The sequence below is a fragment of the Anser brachyrhynchus genome (assembly GCF_964034855.1).
Source record: "Anser brachyrhynchus genome assembly, chromosome: 3".
In the NCBI taxonomy this organism is placed as follows: domain Eukaryota; kingdom Metazoa; phylum Chordata; class Aves; order Anseriformes; family Anatidae; genus Anser; species Anser brachyrhynchus.
In genome coordinates, this window is record NC_137696.1 from 85,287,562 (window position 1) to 85,309,800 (window position 22,239).

Below are 22,239 nucleotides of genomic sequence, written 5' to 3' on the forward strand. Positions count from 1 at the left end.
TCTGCTGCTGAAGGAGAAAACACTAACATTTTCACATTTCCATTGTGTGGTATAGGACAAAGAGGACAACTTAGTACAACAAAGACACAGGTATCCTTCAGTCCCACAGTGAAACAACTATTACAGATCACTTTTGATTGCTCAGCCCAGACTCTTTCTAGAAATAGGAATTTCAGATGGGTGTGTATATATATGTGTGGCTTTTAATAAAAATACCAAGTGCTAGAAATGCAGCCCTCATTAGGAAAGGGACATTCTTTTCTGAAACAGTACATAGGCTGTTGACTGTTCTGCATGAACAGGTGAAAAATAACAAATGCTTGGAGAAGAAGTGAGAGGGTTGCTGATGAAGGAATGTAAAATTTGTTTGTCATTTATTGCTACTAGAATCAGTCTTTGATTACCTTAGAGCAATATGAGGTCATTGAAAAGATAAAAAATATGTTTATGTTATCACCATTCTTTTTATTCTTTTGAACATTTAATAAATAGATGTTATTTATAGGGAAGAAAGACCCCCATCTTCTATTTCCAAATAGTAAAACACCGCAGAAAATCCAACAAAGGGAATCGATCCTGCAAGTTACAGTCTGCTACTCCGTTCCACTCTAGAAAGACCAGGGTTACCACAAGGAAGAGCAACTCTCTGGAGATCTGAAGGAAAAGGAGCAGGTGTCTTTGAAAGCATCAGTAATGGTCAATAAGAAGAATTGGTTTAAAATAATCTTTCCAGGGGAAGAAAATATAACCTGATTGGCATAAAAGCAAATGAGAGTGTAATCAAAGACATCTGCATATTGGAATACCCCTTTCCTTCCTGAATTGCAGAGATTTTTTACTAATGTTAGATAAAAATTCTTATTCCCTCAGTTCCTGTCGGTTTGCATATAATTGTTAGAAGACAAGGTTTCTATTTTTTAAGGGACAATGAATTCAAGAAGTCTGACTTTTCTTTATCATTTCTTTATATATATATTTAAAAAAAAAAAGACAAAGAAAAATAATTTCAAACTTTCTTTCTGTGTTGCCCAACTCCCTGTTGATATGCAGATACTCTGACTTGAAAATGTTGCTAAGCAATGTATATATATATATTTTTTTATTTTTTTTTCTATAGAAATAACAGTCTGAGATCTTCCACGGGAATCTCAAATTCCAGTATGGCACCCAAACACATTAAAATGGTTAATGACCAGAGGAAAACTAATTGACTCTTGAGAACAGCTTATAACAACACCAAACAAATATCTATCAAGTTTTATCTTGTCATTTTGATCCCATTAATCTATGCACTCTTGCATTTTATCCCTTTCTGAAAGTTTTTCCAGAGTTCGTTCTTTCTGCATCTCAAGAGCGATTTATAGCTCTTTCCATATTGCCCGTTTTGGTAGTCTGTTCAATATTTTGACCCGTCTCTTTATTAAGCAACTCTGGATGAAATGCATTTAAGCTACTCACTTCACTAAGTGTCATCCTTTTTATTTTTGAATTTTTTATACACTGTTGTCTGAGTGGTTTATGACCATCAATTATTTCTTTATTCTTTTATTCTGGGTATAAATACAGTCACTGTATTCACAAGAGCACCTCCATATCACTGCTATATTCACTTAGGGTATAAGCACCATGTCTGCTACATTTCAGTGAATTATAACAACCCTAAAGTTTTAAGAGCTAAATCCACAAAGGTGTCTGAGCCTCAGGAATGCAACATCCTTTTCTTATGTATTCTGCCACCCTGGGAAATCTACATTGCTAATTGATAGACATAGCCTTAACAACACTGAGGAAAAATTATTGTCTTGTAATAAGATTTGGGACTGGGGAGTTGGGGACGGAGTTGGGATTGTTCTGCCTGGAGAAGAGAAGGCTGTGGGGATACACTATAGCCTTCTGGCGTCTGAAGGGGGCCTACAAGAAAGATTTAGGTTATAGTTAATGGGTTATACACACGGACCAGTTTGGTGATCATTCATGAGAACAGTTGCTACTATCAACTAGTATTAGTATTATTAGTAGTATTTCCAACTAGTAGTGTCTCCAACTAGTATTAGTTGGAAAGAGCTTAAAGATGCAGATGCCTCCTAGCAGTTCAGCTGTTAAACGACATTTGTGACAAGCAGTAGGGATGGTACTGGGAACTTGCATATCCAAGTAGTTTGAGTACCAGCTGACTGAAAACACCATGGATTGAGGTTCTAAATCCAAATCCAAAGGTTGCAATTAAATCCCTCAAAGAGTCTAACCTTAAAATGACAAGCTCTTTAATTGTTAAAGTGTCTAAAAATCGTTAAAGTCTAAAATCCTCTAAATCACATAGATAAGGCCTAAGATTTTCCAAAGCTTTTCTTATATTTGCTGTTTTAATTACATTTTCTTACCAGTTATTAATTCATTAGCATTTTAAAAGATAATTCATTAGCATTTAAAAATGTTTACAATCTTTAAATTCCTTTGTCTTCTACAAATTCAGTTTTCTCAATGATCTTCTGCAGCTGCTGGTAATTTTTACCTATATAATGTATTTAGCTTTTTTTAAGAGTTTAAAATAGGGACTTAATATCAGAAAAATAGACTCTAGCCATTTCTATAACAATAATTTCCTGTCTGTCATTAGCAAAACTGCTTCATGGCCTAGTTTCTCTAGTATTAATTAGTATTCACTGCTCATTTCTTAAAAGGTTTAATTTCCTAGTGTTTTTGGAAAAGAATTTTTAAAACTAGTGTAAAGTTTTTTAATAGTTCAGATTACTATTTAAAATGAAAATGCTAATAGGCTCATAATGGATGTGACCAAGAAATTATTTTATTCTTTTTTATTGTTTTATCAAATCAGGGAGCCTGCAGCCCCTGTCAAATCTTATTCCCTGCATTATAAGATCATCATGTTGCTTATTTTTATTACTGAACTTGACAAAGTAGAAGATTTATTTTATTTTATTTTATTTTATTTTATTCTATTTTATTCTATTTTATTCTATTTTATTCTATTTTATTCTATTTTATTCTATTTTATTCTGTTATTTTATTCTATTTTTTTCTATTTTATTTTATTTTATTATGAAAAAAATATCAATTTTTAAAGATAAATTTTATAAACCAAAAACGTGAAGACATAATTGAGAATAATTTTGTCCTATTGCTAGATCAACTTGACCTATTACCACTTTTCTGCTTATGTTGCTCTACAGTCCAGCTGAGTCCTTTCCTTTTTACTTGCTTCTTAATTATATACATATTTTTTTCTTTTTTACTTTCCTTCCAGAACATTAGTTGGTGTTAAGAATAACAAACAATTTAAGTACCCTTTTTGTCTCAGGAGTTCAGTGATTTTAAGATCCTCTGATGATTTTATCCTTTCAACCTAAAAATTTCAACAATGGCAACATTTCTAACATTTTCTGCCATCAAATTTTATGTTTAAGCTTTCATCTCAGTTTCCTTAGTTAACATTTAAGATACTGCTTTAGGCTGCCTGCAAGGTTTGTATTATCAAGCCTAAATGAAGTAAATATTGTGATATGAACATCTTTTTTTTTTTTTTTTTTAATAATCCACATCAAGTAATTCTATATCCATGTTTCAGAAAAGGACAAAGAAACAAACAACAACAAAAGCTAAGAAGCTTCCACTCATTCTTCTCCATTTCTCTGTTAAAGGCTGTTGGAGGTACAGTTGATTCATATGTCCTTAGGGTTATGATTTCTGAGACAACAGAATTAAACACTGTTCTAATACTTTCATTCTATTGTCATTAAAAAGGTATTTTCTGGAATCTCTTCCTGTTAGCAACACAGATGTCTCAGTTATAAAAAGGATATAAAAACCTTTCAGTTAGGAAAAAGCCTTTTCTAGTCATGTTTGTGTCAAAGACATTCCAAGACAATACACCTTGTCAGTTGATAGGTTCATGGTACATTCATTATTTCTCATTCTGTAAGAGGAACTTTTTTTTTTAAGTGATTGCTGATGCTTTAATATTTATGATGTTTTTAGACAGAATAACTTATTTCATTATTGCAAATTAGCAAGTACTGAATCAAAGAAAAAGGAATAAAATAAAGTAAAATAAAATAAAATAAAATACAATACAATACAATACAATACAAATAATAAAAACTGTGACTTTAATGTAATTCAGAAGCTCAGATCCAAACCTGTATTCCTGAAAATTTTCACTTAGTTGCTTTCTAAATATTGAGGCATCTGATCTCTGGAGGGTTTTCAGTTTTTATAAAAACATTTCCTTAGTCTGACATAAGTACAAAGTCCTTCTCTTTTGATGGGAATAAACTGTTTCTATGTATGTTGTGGTTTAACCTGGCTGGCAGCTAAACACCACGCAGCCGTTCGCTCACCCTCCCCCCTCCCTCTCTGGGATGGGGGAGAGAAACGGGAAAGTGAAGCTGGTGAGTTGAGATAAAGACAGTTTATTAAGACAGGAATATAATAATATAAGGAATATAAGGAATATAATAATAACAATAATAATAATAGTGATAATGATAATAGTATTAATAATAATAATGTGTAAGAAACAAGTGATGCACAATGCAATTGCTCACCACCCGCTGACCGATGCCCAGCCTATCCCCGAGCAGCCGGCCCCCCCACCCCGGCCAGCCACCCCTATATATTGTTTAGCATGACGTCAGATGGTATGGAATACCCCTTTGGCCAGTTTGGGTCAGCTGTCCTGGGTCTGTCCCCTCCCAGCTCCTGCTGCACCCCCAGCCTGCTCGCTGGCAGGACAGAGCGAGAAGCCGAAAAGTCCTTGGCCTGGTGTAAACACTGCTCTGCAACAATTAAAACATCAGCATGTTATCAGCGCTCTTCTCATCCTAATCCAAAACATAGCACCCTACCAGCTACTATGAGGGAAAATTAACTCTGTCCTAACTGGAACCAGGACAATGTATTAAACTGTTTCTAAACCTATTTATATCCACAACAAAAGCAAAACATTCTCCTTTTTAAAGCCCACAAGGACCTTATAGTTGTGGCATCAGTCTCCTCATAAAATGCAGCACGGCTCAAAATATAACTGCTGTTACTCTTTTTCATCTTTTCTTTATAACCTATTTGTCTGCATCAGCTACAGCTTCCACTTCAGAAGAATGAGTCCCACCTTCTTGGGATTCTTCTACAGAATTCCAGGATCTGGATCCCCAAAGATGGGATTTACGTATTGATTCCTGCTCTGAAGAGGGACAGATGATTTTTCTCACCCCTCTGCGTACTATGTCTTGTTGAACATATTTTGGTAGCATTTTTTAACTTTCTGAAGCACCTTGAATATGTACTGACTTATTACCACAGATTGGATAGTGAGGGTAAAGAGAGGTATTTTTGAAATTGGTAATAAATATCAACCACACTTGATATTAGTTAACACACAGTTTGTTAAATCAAAATATCTAAGCAAAGGCATCGTCCTCATCATCCCCTTCACCACCGTCAAAAAAATCCAAAGACTTCAACATGACACACGTCCATAAAAGCATTTAGTCAGCTACATCTCCTTTTTCTTAACACAATCTCAGTTTCCTCACACTGACAGTGTCACTAAAAAGAAAGTTCTTCCTAGATTATCAACAACTCACCACTGGCACATCTGACTAATAATCTTTTCTCATTCTATCATGACCTCTATAACAGTTATTTCAGATAGGATTCATCTGCCCAGAGGCATGTTGACAGTGTACACTTTTATCTGAGCTACTCCTCCAAACATGCTTTATATAGAAAAAGGAAAAATGCTAAAGCTTTCACAGTCATTTAAGGTTTATGATTGGAAGGAAACTTTGGAGGTCATCTGGTCCAACCTTCTAATCAAGCAGGGACACCTAGAGCGGGTTGCCCAGTACCACGGGCAACTGGACGGCTTTGGAAGATCTCCAAGGAAGGAAACTCCATAACCTCTCTGCACTACCTGTTCCAGTGCGCCATAACCCACACTTTTTGGAAGTGCTTTTGGAAGTTTAGACTGAACCTTTTGTGTTCCAGTTTGTGCCCATTGCCTCTTGTCCTGCCACTGGGCACTGCTGAAAAGAGCATGGCTCTGTCTTCATTATATCTTCCCTTCAGGTATTTATAGACATAAGATTCCCCTGAGCCTCCTCTTCTCCAGACTGAACAATCCCAGCTCTGTTCTCAGCCTCTCCTCATAGGAGAAAGGCTCCAGTCCCTTCACCATCTCGGTGTCATTACATTAACTTTTTCCAGTATGTCCATGTCTCTCTTTCTCTCTTGTACTGGGGAGCCCAGAACTGGACACAATACGCCAAAAGTGCAGCCTCACCAATGTCCAGCAGAGGGGAAGGATCAATTCTCTGGACCTGCTGGTGAGGAATTTATTTGAGGAGTTTCTTGCTTTTCTAATTAAACATTAAACTCCAATATATACAAATATATATACATATAAAACTTGTAATGTCTGAAAGAAAACAAAACAAAAACAAACAAACAAAAAACAACTGAATTTATTTTCTCCCTGAGCATTAATTGCTAAACATAAGATACAATCTCTTGGTAGATTTTTATATGTATTTCTTCTAATTTCTATCTACTTTACAGATTTAAATTCCATTTTTAAATTACTGATTGCCTGTTAAGTTCATTTGCCTGACAGCTTTAGACAGTCAGCTCTGTTGTTCATGGATAATTTGTATAGTTTTAAAATCCTGTGATACCTTGATACCAAAACTGGATTCACAAAAGCAAGCTCAGGACTACCGTTCTCAGTAAAGGCACAAACTTAAATGAACACAGCCATCCTAATTTGGGACCTAAGCTGGTGACATGCTTTCATACTCCACACTTTTGCTGAACAATCATTCCTGAAATGCAATCATTAATAAAGAATATCATATCTATCTCAATGTGTTTTTCAAGATTCATCTCAGGTTTATGAGCAATAGTATTATGGAAGTTTTCACACTGTCTGGAGTGCTCCAGTCCTCCTCTACACTCAATGACTGGAAACTGACTTCAAAGATTAAGTCTGAACAGCGTAAAAAAGCTCCTTTGAGGAAACAGGCTTCATGTTTCAACCCAAATCTGAACAGGATGACTGGTACTATAAGCATGGCTGATTCTCCCAGTAGATCACAAACTTTCTCCTCTCATTGGGAAAGTTTGTCTAATGTCTGCAATCCTATCTGTGTAAAAATACAGGTTAATTCTAGATATTTGTCAGCAGATTTGCATAGAACAGAGTTGAGAAACCAAAATGAGGGAACTATAAAGTGATCGTAGAACCTTGTGAGGAAAGACATAATGTCAAGCGAAAACTTGCTTATAAAGAAACTGTTTACTGTTTCTCAGGAGCAGTCCTTTGGTGGTGGGAAAACAATGTCTCTCTCTTTTTTTTTCTGGAGAACTGCCTCTACACTTGAAATGCCTTTGTGACTTGTTGAACTTAGTAGCATGGTTTAGTGGTGGACTTGTCAGTACTAGGTTAAAGGTTGGACCAGATGATCTTGGAGGTCTTTTCCAACTTTAATGATTCAATGATTCTGTGTTTGCTTACTTGGAGGTTTTTTACTGTCACTGCCTTAAATGATAAACAGCCTGCATTTACATGAACTTGTTGTTGTTGTTGTTATTTTGTTTGTTTGTTTGTATTCTTTCAGAATTATTGCCCTCACAACATCACCCAGAGCACTATGGGTCTGCCTTTTCTAATCTTACTTTAGCATGGTGCCAATTACCTTATCTATTCTGAATACAGCAATCACTTCCAGACAACGATATAAAGAAGCTGACAATATTCATCACTGTCCGTAAAACACCTCAAAAGTCTGGGCAGCAGCCAGGTTTTGAAAGACCTTGGACAAGTTTTTAAACTGTGTCCCATGATAGTTCTTAAGATGATATGGAAGATTTAGTCCACAACATACTTATCTCTCAGATTAGAACTACTGAATCTCTATTTAGCGTTTCTTCAGTATAAACATTTTGATTTATCTTTCAATACTTTAAACAAATGGCAAACATTAAATCATTTCTAATGCTCTCTTCTTGCACCTAAAAACCCAGATTCACATTCCACACTTACTTCTGTGTCTTTCTCAATACGTATAAGCATTTTCTTATGTGTAAGACACTCACTCCTTTCCTTTTTCACCCAATACTGAATCAACCTGCCTCTTCTAATGATTTTGGAGGTAGGCATACTGCTTTTAATAGTGATTAAAAAAAAATTGTTTATTTATTTTAATGATAAAATGATTTACCAAATTTCTGAATGAATTGCTCAAGAGCATGCAAAAGTATATCCTCTGCATGTGTGCCAATTGATTGCATGGACTTTTCGAACAATATTCAGTCCACTGAACTTTAAAATGAGGAAGGTGCCCAAGGTAAGGTTCTAACATTTCTGTTTTCCTTGATCAAAGGGAGACACACAGCCCTCTAGAAAGCATTTTAGTCTAAGATCTGAACTTTCCTCTCAGAGTATCTAGGTGTCTCCTTCAAATATCTCCATCTTTTAACCTTACAAGATTGACTATACTCCTAAGTATATCAGTTAGATGCCTCAAATCAGATGGGACGAATTAGCAAGTTACTGTCTGTTTCCTTCCACAAGGATGCACTTCTTTTTGTGTGTCTTACTGACCCTTTTGTGCCTCTTCTCATGAAGTTCTGAAAGTTCAGCTCTGAGGAGATGCCATGTTCATGCTGGGATGGATCTTTTTACTCTTTTCCAACTGACTGTGATCCTGAAAAAGAAAAAAATATACTACAATTAGATAATGCAATTGCTAATTTCATAAATAAGAACACACACATTTGGAAGACTTTATTTTAGCTCTCCTACCTCTTTCCTCCATGAAAATATATTCAGTCAGAGGTACTAACTTTTCTCATTGCTAATTATCATTTCACCTAATCTACACTAGAAGATTAAGCCTTAAAGGTGAAAAGAAATGTGGGAAGTAGAGAACATTTTATACACACGCTAGAGACAAATGATCCTCTTTGTTGTGACTTAGATACAATTTCTACAGTCCGAAAAATAAGCAGCATAGTGAGAAAAGAAGAATAGCTCCCACCCTTTCAGAGGTTAGTTACTGGAGTCAGGCTGACAGTAGTCTTCATATAGTAGAAATCTATTAGTGCCCAGACACAGGTTAAAGCAGATTGCATCATGGCATTGGAAGAGGAGATTCTGTAGGGCAAGATAAATAACCAACTCAATTGTGTTTCATTGTGTTAAATTCTTTAAGTGCAACACAGCACAGGCTCTTGGGGATTGGGGGCAGGGAGAACATTTTGTCTTCACTGTGAATCTGGACCAACATTTTAAAACCAAATCCATCAGAAATTAAAGAGTTCTTGAGGAGATAAAACATTTCTTTTTAAGTTCTTTCTAAAAACATTTTGTGGAATTCTTTAGCTTACTCCTACTTATGCAAACACAAGGAAGAGTGCATTAATCAAAGCCATGTGGGAAACTGTGCAACATCACAAAAGAAAGAAAAAAAAGCCAATAATGTAGAAAGATATAAAGAGGCTAAGAAAGTGGATCAGGGAGACCAAGGGACCAAAATCATGTCCAAGAGAACAATAGTGGAGCCAAAGGCCAGACTAGAGAAGAGAAAGCAGAAGCAGAAGGGAAAATCTGTGACTGAGAGTACCATGCCAAAACATATCTAAGAAATGCAAAATATACTGTGGAAAGGAAGACCTGGAGAAGAGCAGTATAGTCACGACTTGAAATATTATCTGACAGGATGTTATTGCTCTATTGTTATGACTCATAGTTCTTAAACCAACTTGCTTCTTAATAGTGTTTGCTGACTTCTAGGACATCAACTTCATGATTTATTTTTAAATATTGTTTCTAGTATAGAAGTTGTTTTGTAAATGTTTTCAATTATTGACATTTCATGGACTCAGTATAATTCCTCCATTTTTCATGTTTGCAGTGTATATTTTTGAATACATATTTATTTAAAAATAGAATAAATTTATTAATAATACTTTGTTCTTATGGTATAGTAATATTTTCTTTCAAATTAGTGTTTTATGAAGAAAAAAATGAAAAAAAAATACTGTCTCATTACAAACCTCATGTTTTGTTTAGAACTTTTTTGGAAAACTTAAATATATATACATATCTTAGAACAGTTTAATAGTCAAAGATATCTTTATGCTAACATTTTCAAAATCTGTCTATCATTTGAACAGAAATCAGTTTATAATGTGGCACTTAGTATCCTGCTGTTGTTTTTTATTTTTTATTTATTTTCTTCTTTTTTTTGGTTTTATTTGTTTGCCTTTTTTTCCATGGTGTATATGTATCTTTAGAAATCCTGATTTCCTCATACCATCTTTTCTTTTGCCAAATTGTATTTAGAAATGATTCAAATAACTCCATGTTGGCCAACCTATTCCTGCACCTGCAGGTGGGTGCTTAGCAACATCAATATCCAGTTACTTGTGCTGAATCATTATTGCCACATTTCCAAACATGCAGTTGCCAATGTTCTTCTTTCAAATGTTTCCAGGAAATTATTTCCTTACTTCTTTTGGACAGTGGTCATACAAATTCACTTCCTCAGTTTATGTCAACACAAGATGGAATTTTGAAATCAACATGTCAGTATTGCTGTCTAGATCATATTTTTTAATCATGAATAAAAAGCAACTGTCATAAAACCATCAGTATTTTTTCTTTCTTTCTTTCTTTCTTTTTCTTTCTTTCTTTCTGCCTTTCTGCCTTTCTTTCTTTCATTTAAGGAAATTTATTAGTACTTAAATAACATTTTTTTCCTATTGCTTTCAAAGTTCTGTGGCTTCCTGCATTTTCTTCAGATGGAACTGTTCAACATAATATTGCCTGGGTACTGCACGCTACTGATGCATTCTATGGGGCCACACAAGAAAGCTGGCAAGGGATCATGGACAGTACCAATTGATATCACCATATCACTTTCATCCAGCCAATATTTGGTGTGGATTTTCTAAAAGACATTCAATAGTGCTTCCATAGTTCTAGTGAATCTTTACACAGTCTAAACAAATTCAGACAGAATAGTTAGCTAAACCGTTTATTAGTGGTTATAACAGGACTACAGTAAAATTATATTCAAATTTTATGGATTCACATGACTTCTAATTAACTGAAATATTCAGTATTGGTATAAATATCCTTCAAGGCAGAAGTAAGAATGCACCATTTGACATAGTAACAAATATCACTCATCATTTAGTAAATAAAACAACAACAACAACAAACCTATATTTAGTGCTCTGATGGCAGACAGTCAGACCTCAAATAAGCAACTATTGTGTTAAAAACTAAATAATACTGAGGAGGTACTGGGTAGTAGATGGAGATTGCTATGGACAGAGTATGTTTGCAACACAGAAACTAAAAAGTAACAGATAATCTTCAGTTATAAGATCTTACACGATTATAGCAATTTATAACAGTATTTTAGTTAGGGGAAAGTATCTAGTTTTCAGTTTCATTTTTTACATTGATTATATATTCAAAGCTCATCCTGACCGAGAGTGTCTAAAAAATCCCTTCATATCTCTTTTTGTAATAGCCATATACTTCCTTAATTACTTAATAGCCATATACTTTCTTAATTACTTAATGGATATATACTTCCTTAATTCCAAATGAAACTCCAGTTCAGCGATAAAAGACAATATACATTCCTTACTCAAGAGCTGCTGCTGTTGTCATTCAAGCTTAATTTTAAAATCTGTATTTTTCTCTTTTTATTATGTTTTTTTTAATCTATTTTTCTATTATTTTAGTTTGTATTTATGCACTTAGTAGGAGAAAGTGATGAAATATTTTTTTCATTTTAACAAAATTAACTTAATTTTCTCATGAATGCTAAAAGAACTTTTGTACTTTTAAGAAAAATTTTTAAAGGCTGAAGCTTAAATCCCGGACAATTCAAGATAAAGTTGATCACAGTTGCATGGTAAAGTTTCCAAAGAGAATGGAATTTTCAACTCAATATTTTTTCACAGAATTACTTACTTGCTTTATTTTTTTATTTATTTAATTTGGAAAATGTGCTTCTGACTATTGTAATCAAAAAATCAAAATATATTTGTTTCAAATATGTTTGATTGAAAAACAAACAAACAAACAAACAAAAAGGATTTAGTTTCCTAATAAAAGTAAAACTTGGTCACAGAAGACATCTCAGACAAAGCTAAAGAGACCTTTTATATTTAACATAAATAAAAAGTAGTAAACATTCAAGAAAGATGTTAACTCTTCATAGCCAGATTAGAAAAATCTATTCCAAAATACGTCTTTTGGAATATTCATTATTAAGATAACTGAATATCTCTAAGAAGATGGCATCATGCTGCTCAGCTTCCTAACCTTCTGAATCAGGAGAACAACAACAACAACAACAAATAAATAAATAAATAAATAAAACACCAAAAAAAACAGCTGATAAAAAATCATAATAATAGATCGATAATATATTGCTCATCCTCCAGACCATTTCCATGCCATTTTAGTTTCTTCTGAAGTCTTTCCTCTTATTAAGAAGGCTCTGCATTTGTCCGTCTCTACTCTGTGCTTGACCTTATCATTTTATATCTCCCTTTTATTTTTCCTTACTTCTGTACTGGCCTACTTTTTCTTCTAGAACAGAGTCAGCAGATCTGGTCTCATGAGCTTCAGTACAATGGGAGCAGAAAAAGATGGTATTCAATTCTTCTGTTAGAGTCAAAATGGATGTTTAATATGATAATGCATTGATAATTTTACTTTTTCTTATGGATGGGAAATTTTCTGTGTGATTCTCTGACTTACAAGTGGAAATTAACTGAGTAGGTGCTAGCATGGATGGTCTGGTGAAACCCTCTGATTTCAAACTCTAACTTTTGTCACATTATTTAACTCAAAAATATATCAATTTATATCATTAAATTATCTGTGTATTTCTGACTACTGTCATTAAACAACTCTTCCAAAAAGCTGTTTAGGACCTTTCTCTCTCTTTTAATGGAATTCTAATTAGATAGATAGATAGATAGATAGATAGATAGATAGAGATAGATAGATGAATGTTTCAGTGGATCGGAACATCTCTGAGTTTTATTTCCCCGGTGTGGTCATAGAGAGAAATCATATCTTCACTGATCTCTTTTCTTTCTCTCATATATATAAATATTATATAAATTATAGAATGTACTTTATACTGGTGATATGAATTCTAAGACTCCAGTCTGAGTTTATGTTTCTGGAAATGTTCATGCTCAGAACCGGATGTATTTCAACTTAGATCTTATTAGTTATTACTATTAACATTTAGTTAACAAACGTTAACAAATTAACAAATTAGTATTAACATTTTTCTGTCAAGACTTGGAATGCTTTGAGCACTTCCTTCTAAACAATATTTTTATAACCAATATTATATATAATGAACTAATTCCTCAAAGGTAAATACCTGCAACTACTTGTACAGTCAGTCTTTATAAAAGCCACATGAATTTTCATCCAACTTTTTTTTTTCATTTTTTTTTCAGGTTTTTAGTGTAAAGTCTGACAAACTATTCATGCTAAAAACAAGGACACTTAGCCAAAATCAGGTGTCAGAGGAAAAGATGTACAGTTGAAAAAACTAAGCATTACTACTGTGTAAATTAAAACACAGTTGTCTCTATAGTAATATCCTAAATAAATTCAAAATTTTAAAGCATGAAACATATACATGATGTGGCATATATAAATCACACTTTTATTTAATATTTCTAAAAAGTGTGCAAAGATAAAAACAAAGCAAAAAGATCAGAATCTTAACAATGTGATCTTTCTTTCTTTCTTTCTTTCTTTTTTCCTAAGTTATTCTTCCATTCAATTTACAATTAAACAGTGAGCAATTAGATGAAACACCTTATGCATTTATGTGGGCACATCTTATGATGCACATCTTATATTTGAAACTAAGACTTCTAATTAAAATCTTAACAGTCTAATCAGAGTTAACATTAGTCTCCTTACAATTGTACTAACACTTATAGTCCAAAGTATCCAATTACAGCCCTTCCAAATTAAGTTACAGTTACAACTGACACATAAAGTTATAGTATCTACTATCTTTCCTGAGGTTATGCCTAATATTTTTAGTGTGTTGTTATGGCAAGTCATAAGCATCCCAATGTTTTGGTGATGGGGTCTTGTTCTTTGCTCTTAGGTGTCCTTGAGTTTAGTTCTTAAATTTACTAACGGTTAGCTTTCTTCTTTCATATTTTTTTTTTCTATTCTTTATCTTAAAATTTTACATTACATCTAAGTATTACATAGGCTGGATACATTTCATTGCTCTCTATGTTATTCATAAAGTTGGTTCTGCTCTATTCTCAAAGCTGCATTCCTTTATTAAACAGTAATTGGCCATTTTTTAACAGTGTTTATAGGTCTGGGATATCTGGTATTGCCCTATCCTTGCACTTTCAAGGCCTATGACATCATCCTGTTCTTGTATATTTGGGGATGCCTAGTTCATTGCTTGACTTAGACAGCCTTCAAGTTGCCTATCTCATTCTTTATTAATACAACATAATCACACATGCAACCCTGTTATAGAATCATTTTTAGTTCCCTCTAAAAAAAAAAAAAAAAAGATCAGTTAGAAGATGGGTGTATACCCATACATACATAAATACACTGTATATTTTGTAGCTATCTGTCGTTAATATCAACTAGTTTTGGCATACCACTCAGAATGTATCAAAATTGCTTTCCAACATTATGTTCAGCTACATTTCCCATACCTAGCCGTTTCCTGCACCTACCTTGCCATCTCTAAAACCTTGCATCTCCTTTACACTTCTTTATTGACTATATATAGTTCCACCTCATTTAGGGTGGAAAATTACACACACACAAAAAAAAGGTGAAATCACACAGGAGTTATGAGTAATTCTGAATAGCTTCAAAATACTTCAGCTGATCAAAAGCTAATTCTACAGTTAAGATAGCCTTTCAAAAGTTTCACTTCTGCTTTCTTCCAGGAATTTTAGTTTTGTCCCATTTCTATCTTGTTGTTGTTGTTGTTGTTGAATTAAGTACAGCTTTTTTATACAGCATTAAAATGTCGATTGGTGAGACTAACTAGATGCTGTAATTGTTTCTAATGAAACTTTTGAAGTGCACTCTGTATCCATTTGTTTAGCTGTAGGACTCTGAATTGAACTCCCTCAGAAGCATTAATGACTGATGGAGTCTGCAAGGAAGGACACAAAGCTCTGTTGTTTGCAACCCTAATCTCCTTCCATTCTGTTTTAAAATTAGTTTACCTAGTTTCTCCTAACATTTCTCTTTCTCCTTGAATTTCTGACTTCCTTCAGAAGTTACACTCAGATTGAGTAAGAAAAAAAGTAACAGAAAGTACTGGAATACAGATTACAGTTCATCATAAAAAGATTAGTAGAAAAAATGAAGGCAACATTAAAACTAAATTGGCAAATCTCTTTTCAAGCTTTAAAGCGATAAAATTATTTTTTAAAAAGTCTAGTTTATACTTTTTTTCCTGAAGGATGTACTTTAGAAGATTTCATGCCTTAAAAAAAACATTCAATTAAAAAATGAATATGAATGATGTCAATAAATATACAAAAATATGTTTTTTCTCTTCACCACGACTTTTCATTTTGAATGTTAAGCTCTGTATGGATCATTTAAAACAGTCAAAATAAGTGGAAACATCATGAATCTACTGTAAACAAAATGTATTCACTCAGCTGAGCTGAGCTTTTTTTTTTTTCTCTTTTGAATGCATGAAAGAGATTTTGATTTTTTCATACCAATTTTATATTTTGAAATTTTTCTGAAACAGGAAAATAATATTTCACCTGTCAGCTGAAGTTTACAGTCAGAAGGATTAGCAACAATTGCAGAAGCAACAGCTAAGGAACAAACTTTCTGTTCCCCAAATCATAATGAAATGGTGAAAATAGCCCCAAGAGAACAAATAGCGGAGACATGACTAGAATTACTGAGCAGTGGGAGTGCAATTCCCCTTCTTTCACTAGTGATGTTATCACAGCTGGATGAGTCAAAGTGAAAGGAATCAATTTCAGTATCAATTTCCATTTTCTAATCATAACCATGTTTTCTGGACTAAACACAACTATTGCTCCTAATGTAATCATTAAGAAGTGCCCCCAACTCAACAGTACTCTCAAAAACATGAGAAGGTATTTCCTGTTATTTGAATGGATCATATGTATCTCAGCTCACAAATACTATAAAATCTTTCCACAAATATGAAACTAAATAATGTGAGAAGGGCACTATGACATTTTCTGGACCTATCCCTTCTGAAACAGTGCTGCAGACACATTAAAGAAGGGAAAAGTTCAGAACTCACGAACTATATGAACACTGTGAACTATAATACAAATATATATATATATACTGATAGAGTAATTAAAAAGGTACTTTTGTTTTCCAATATTTCTTTTCATTTCTGTAGAAATATGCAATGACTCCAGGTGAGATCACTGGACGTTTTCCTTGTTACCAAGATGTTGATATGACTTCTGATTTCCTTCCTGGCTTCAAATTAAGCACATTTTCTCCTAGAGCTCTTATAGTCAGCTGTACTATATTAGTACACAATTTAATGATCTTGAAACTTCATCAACTTGTACTCTTGTACTTCCTTAAGGACCTTCATCAACATCTATAACATTGATGCTATGTGATGAAATAACATTTCACTATCTGAACTAAAATGAAAACATCCCAGGTTAAGCTGTCAAATGTTCAGATATCTTTTTTTCCTAATTAATTTTCCAAAATAAAATTACCTTCTCAATATTTTCCTAAATAAAGTTATCTTCCTTGACCTGCTGGCCACTATTCTTCTGATGCAGCCCAAAATATGGTTGGCTTCCTAGGCTGCAAGTGCAAATGGAATGGAATGGAATGGAATGGAATGGAATGGAATGGAATGGAATGAATAGAATAGAATAGAATAGAATAGAATAGAATAGAATAGAATAGAATAGAATAGAATAGAATAGAATAGAATAGAATAGAATAGAATAGAATAGAATAGAATAGAATAGAATAGAATAGAATAGAATAGAATAGAATAGAATAGAATAGAATAGAATAGAATAGAATAGAATAGAATAGAATAGAATAGAATAGAATAGAATGCTTAAGATTACAATTGAACATTTCTCACCTAAATAAAAACACTTCATAAACTTTTGTTGAAAGCAGCAGAAGCAAAAGAAATACAGTGACAATGAAATAGCAAAATTCTTCTGCTTTTGATCTAAACTGCTTTCATTAAGGCTTCTGACTGAGTCTGCAGTCTATTCTTGGTCTTACAAGTTATTTAAGGTTCTACAAAGTTATCAGCAAGTGGTTTGCTTGTGAAGGATCATTGCTAATAAAGATTTCAGAAATCTACAAACTCTCCACTGTTGTATTGCTTAACAAGAAGTAGTTATCTGATACTGCTACTAGCTGCCATTGCCGCTTTCAGTGGCACAAATTCTCATTGATGTTATTTTCTCAGTTTGAGCAGCATGAGAACTCTGGTGTTCCTGTGTTCACATTCTTCTCTTTTCACTCTTTTCTCTCCTCCACACACCTTTCAAATGTACACACTGCTCACACAGTGTTTTATCAAAGTATTAGAAAGACCTTGGTAAATTCCTGTCTTGATTCCTGTTAGGATCCTGTCAATCCTGTTAGGATCCCTAAATCCTCAAACACTGTGTGTTAAGGGTCGTTTTTGTTGTCACTGTTGTTTTTAAGATATAAAATTCGGTGGTGGACAATGCAGCTTTTCTTCCATTCCTTTTCCTTGTTTATGTTAGTTGTTAATTTATTTAAAATGATAGATCTTGCTGTCTCAAATACTGCATGCAAAACAACCAGGAAAGTGAATTGCAGTGTTTTGAACACTAAGCCAGAATTATCTGGAAGCTGTAGTTTCCCTTGAACTGAAGTTCCAGAAAAAAGAAAAAAAACATATGCACCTTTCACACCCTGAGATGGCCTGTGGCACTAAGGCTGCACAAAAACCTGAGACTTACTCTACATAAGGGAGTAAAAATTAATCCTGAACACAGTGGGACTCAATTCACTCAAGTGAAATCTGGGAATTTTTTTTCCTTTTTTCTTTTTTTTTTTTCCTTTTTTTTTTTTTGGTAAATGCACAATAAAGCTCAGATTTTTATGTATGTAATTAAAATAGGTTGCAACCTATTACAAGAGACAAACTAGCCCATTTAAACTCCACATCCAACTAGTCTGTTTATACTCACACAGATTCAGGTTACTTCCAGAATTGCCAGCTGAAGTGTACTACAGGTTTACATACCATGTAGAAGCCTACAAAATGATGGCATGCAAAGAAACAACTGGTAAACTCCTGTATATCTGGGAACTCATGTTATGAAATTTGAATGTAAATGGGATATGCCCTCACATAGCAATTGGGAAGCACTTTCAGATTTGATAACTTCATAATACATAATTCAGGCTTGTCTTAATCAGTTTCTGAACATGCTTTTTTTTGGTTTGTTGGTTGGTTGGTTTTGTTTTATTATTATTATTATTATTAATTTTTATTTTTATTTTTTTCTGCACAGATATAGAGACATATAAAATAAGTAAGAAATAAGTAAGTATGAAGCTCCTAGCCTCCTTAGTGAGGTGAGGTGCCTAGCACTAACTAGAATACTTCTTTGGGTAAGGTTATGTGGTGGTTTTACTCAGGTGGGCAGCCGATTTCCACCATGGCTGCACTCTCACTCCCTCTCCTTAAAGGGGAAGGGGGAGAAAATACAATGCAAAGGGCTCAAGGGTTGAGATAAGGACAGGGAGATCGCAACAGGGAAAATAGGCTAAGAGTAGGGAGACAACAAGATTTATTGGCTATCACTAACAAGTTAAAGAAGTGAGAAACGAAAGAAATGAAAAACGCCTTCCCCCATCCACCCTCTTCCATATGCTCCCCCCCCCCCCCCCGAGCGGCACAGGTGAACAGGGAAACAGGGGTTGCAGTCAGTCTATCGTACTTCATCCCTGCCCTTCCTTCACGGTCCCTCTCTGCCCCTGCTCCACGTGGGGTCCCTCCCACGGGATGCCATCCTGCCCGAACTGAGCCTGCGGGGGCTGCCCACAGGCAGCAGCCCTTCAAGAACTGCTCCCACATGGCTCCGTACCACGGGGTCCATCCCCCAGGAGCAAACTGCTCCAGCACGGGTCCCCCACGGGCGGCAGCTCCCCCCAGACCCCCTGCTCCTGCGTGGGCTCCTCTCCACGGGCTGCAGCTCCGGCCCGGGGCCTGCTCCTGCGGGGGCTCTCCATGGGCCGCAGCCTCCTCCAGGCCACATCCACCTGCTCCACCGGGGGCTCCTCCACGGGCTGCAGCGTGGAGATCTGCTCCGTGTGGGACCCATGGGCTGCAGGGGGACAGCCTGCTCCACCAGGGGCCTCTCCACAGGCCGCAGGGGACTTCTGCTCTGGCGCCTGGAGCACCTCTCCCCCTCCTTCTTCACTGACCTTGGGGTCTTCAGGGCTGTTTCTCACTCCTCTCTCTCTCCCAGCTGCTGTTCCACAGAAGGTTTTTTTCCTTTCTTAAATATGCTCTCACAGAGGCACAAAACAACATCACTTATTGGCTGGGCTCTGGCCAGCATCAGGACCCTTATCTAACATGGGTCAGCTTCTGGATTCTTCTCGCAGAACCCACCCCAATGCCCGCCCCCCCCCCCCCCAAAAGCGCCCCCCCCCCCCGAGCGCCCCCCCCCCCCCCCCCCAGTTACCAAAACCTTGCCACATAAACCCACTACAGGTTATGTAATTTTGAGGCTCTTTTTTAACATTGTGGGAATCTTCCAGAAGGCGATTCAGCATACCCAGATTAAAAACCTGATTACTCTTTAACTTAGATCTTCTAAATCTTTGTCAACATCTAAATTTAACAACCACTTTAAGTACTTGAAGTAAATGATACTAAGACACAATTTCTAGTAAAATCAGAATACACACACAAAAAGATTATTTAAAATCACTTCATTCTTGATATTTTGTTGTAAAAATATTCCCACTTTATATATTGTTAGATCCTTATTATTTGTCTGTTAAAATTGTGATCAAATATTTTATCTTGTCTTAATTTTTTTTATATATTTAAAATGATGTGATTTTTCTGACTGTGTATTATACTCCATGAGAATTCCAATAGAATATGAAATATGCCATGAGGAAGAAACAATTGTAATGAATTATTGAATGATTACATTCCACGAAAATTTTGTAGTAAAACATCTGTTTCCTTTAATAAGTACAGTGTTCAAATGTAGAATATTATATGTTGTCTATCATTTTATCCCAACTGGTGGATTCTCAGATAATACTACTAATGCAGTAATAATAGTTAAGATATATTAGTGAAATCATTAATATATAGTGATTTCAGCTGGTATAAACCAGGACATGCAATTAACTGAATTCAATACATCTCCATTTCAGTAAATGGAGTTATGTTGATATTCACCAGCAGATGATTCGTCACATTATTTCTAATTTGTATGTATCTTATTACAAGCATGAATGATGATGATGCATCCAATTATCTTGGACAAAAGAGTGTGACTTAAACTAATTTGAAGATATGTAATGCATATCATCTACCTTTCACTTGTCAATTTTTGACATAATTGTTTGACTCAGACACTTATCTGTTTTGTTTTGTTTTGAGCTAATGTAAAATTGTTCAGCTGAGGCCCCTGCATTGGTTACTTTGAAGTTTCTGGCCACTCAATTGCAATTATTTTATCTCCTTCCTGACAGCATTATTTATTTTCAGTGTTTTGTGATTTTTCTTTTTCAATACTTGAGATATGAAGATACAGTCAACATTTCATTAAAATGTTCCTGTTTCATGAGTGGCATGAGTGGAAGAGCCTTTTTAATTCTTACAGCTTTTTTTTTTTTTTTTTTCGTTCTGGTTTCCCTCAAGAGTCATATTCTTTCATGCTAGAAACTGTTTTTACTCAATACTATTAGACATCTTGTTCATTCTCATATCTTCTGTAGGTACGGAATGTCTTTTAGATTTCTGAGTTTTCTCAAGGGAAAGAAGAGCCATAAAAAATCAATCTTTGCGGGGGGGGGGGGGGCGGGGGGGGAGACAGGGGGACAGAAAAAATAAATCAAGAAATAGCACAATGAATTCCTTTTTGTTTTCCATATTTTCAAACAATTATTTCAAGTACTAATTATGCCATCATTTTTCAAACGTTTATTTCAATTTTTCACTTTCTCCATCCCAACATAATGTTTTATTTTGTTTTGTTTTTAATTTAAAAATTATTATATTTTTCCATTTTTATTAAAGGCCAAGTTTGTTTTTGTTTTTGTTTTTGTTTTAATCTTGAATTAATTTTAGTTATGCTCAGCTGTTTGCTGCTATTATGAATGCTGAAGTTAAGTAAGAGTAACTTATATAATAAATGCATAATATGCTCACAGCTGTTGAAACTAACTACTCAAGAAAAATCAAAAAACATAGTCACAAACTTTTAGATGTCATTAAACCATTCATAAATATGGGGCTACCTATTATTTTAGTCTTCTGTATGAGGGTTTCTCAAATTTAGATATATATTTCTTTTGCTTGGTAGGTTTTATGATTTTTCTTAAGTAGAAAACACAGATGTACCGTAAGTTTTTTGAAGCTTAAAAACATTTAACCTCTGCTTCAACCTCATGTATTATTTTTATGAGAATATAAAAATGACTATCCTTGATTAGTCAGAAAACCCCATTAGCTCAGCAGCCTGTCTGTCGTATCCGCCAGTTGCTAAGTAAATGTCTTGGGAAAGAGCACAGGTTAGGCACATGGAGAAGCTCCCTAGCTTCAAACAACCTGCATCTCATGAACATCCTTTAAAAACAGTGATTTTTTTTTCTTCTATTCATTTGTCTAATTGATTTTTGAACTCAGGAAAACATATGAGTGATCATGTCTTGTGGCAATGCTTGTATTGTTCTTTTTCATTTCTTTTTAAGCCTGGCATCATAATATTATTTAATTTAGTTCCTTTTAGTTTACCTTTAAATATTGAAAGGCTGCAATGAGGTTTCCCTGGGGCCTGCCCTTCTCCAGGCTGAACTTCCCCAGTTCTCTCAGCCTTTCTTCACAGGAGAAAAAAATCTGATCATCTTTGTGGCCCTCCTCTGGACTCTCTCTAACAGGTCCACAT

General features: G+C 34.7%; 1 long non-coding RNA gene across 4 annotated transcripts in view; it reads right to left on the reverse strand.

Moving 5' to 3' along the window:
• Positions 1-19,728, reverse strand: part of LOC308193163 — a 32,923-nt gene extending 13,195 nt beyond the window's left edge. For 3 of the 4 annotated variants that reach the window (XR_013949427.1, XR_013949428.1, XR_013949429.1), the window contains exons 1-2: positions 19,532-19,728; positions 8,621-8,723 (exon numbers count right to left, since the gene is read on the reverse strand). This is a non-coding gene — a long non-coding RNA (uncharacterized lncRNA). The remainder of the gene's footprint in view (positions 1-8,620; positions 8,724-19,531) is intronic. The other variant, XR_013949430.1, reaches the window with a different exon arrangement.
• Between the last annotated feature and the right edge of the window lie 2,511 nt (positions 19,729-22,239).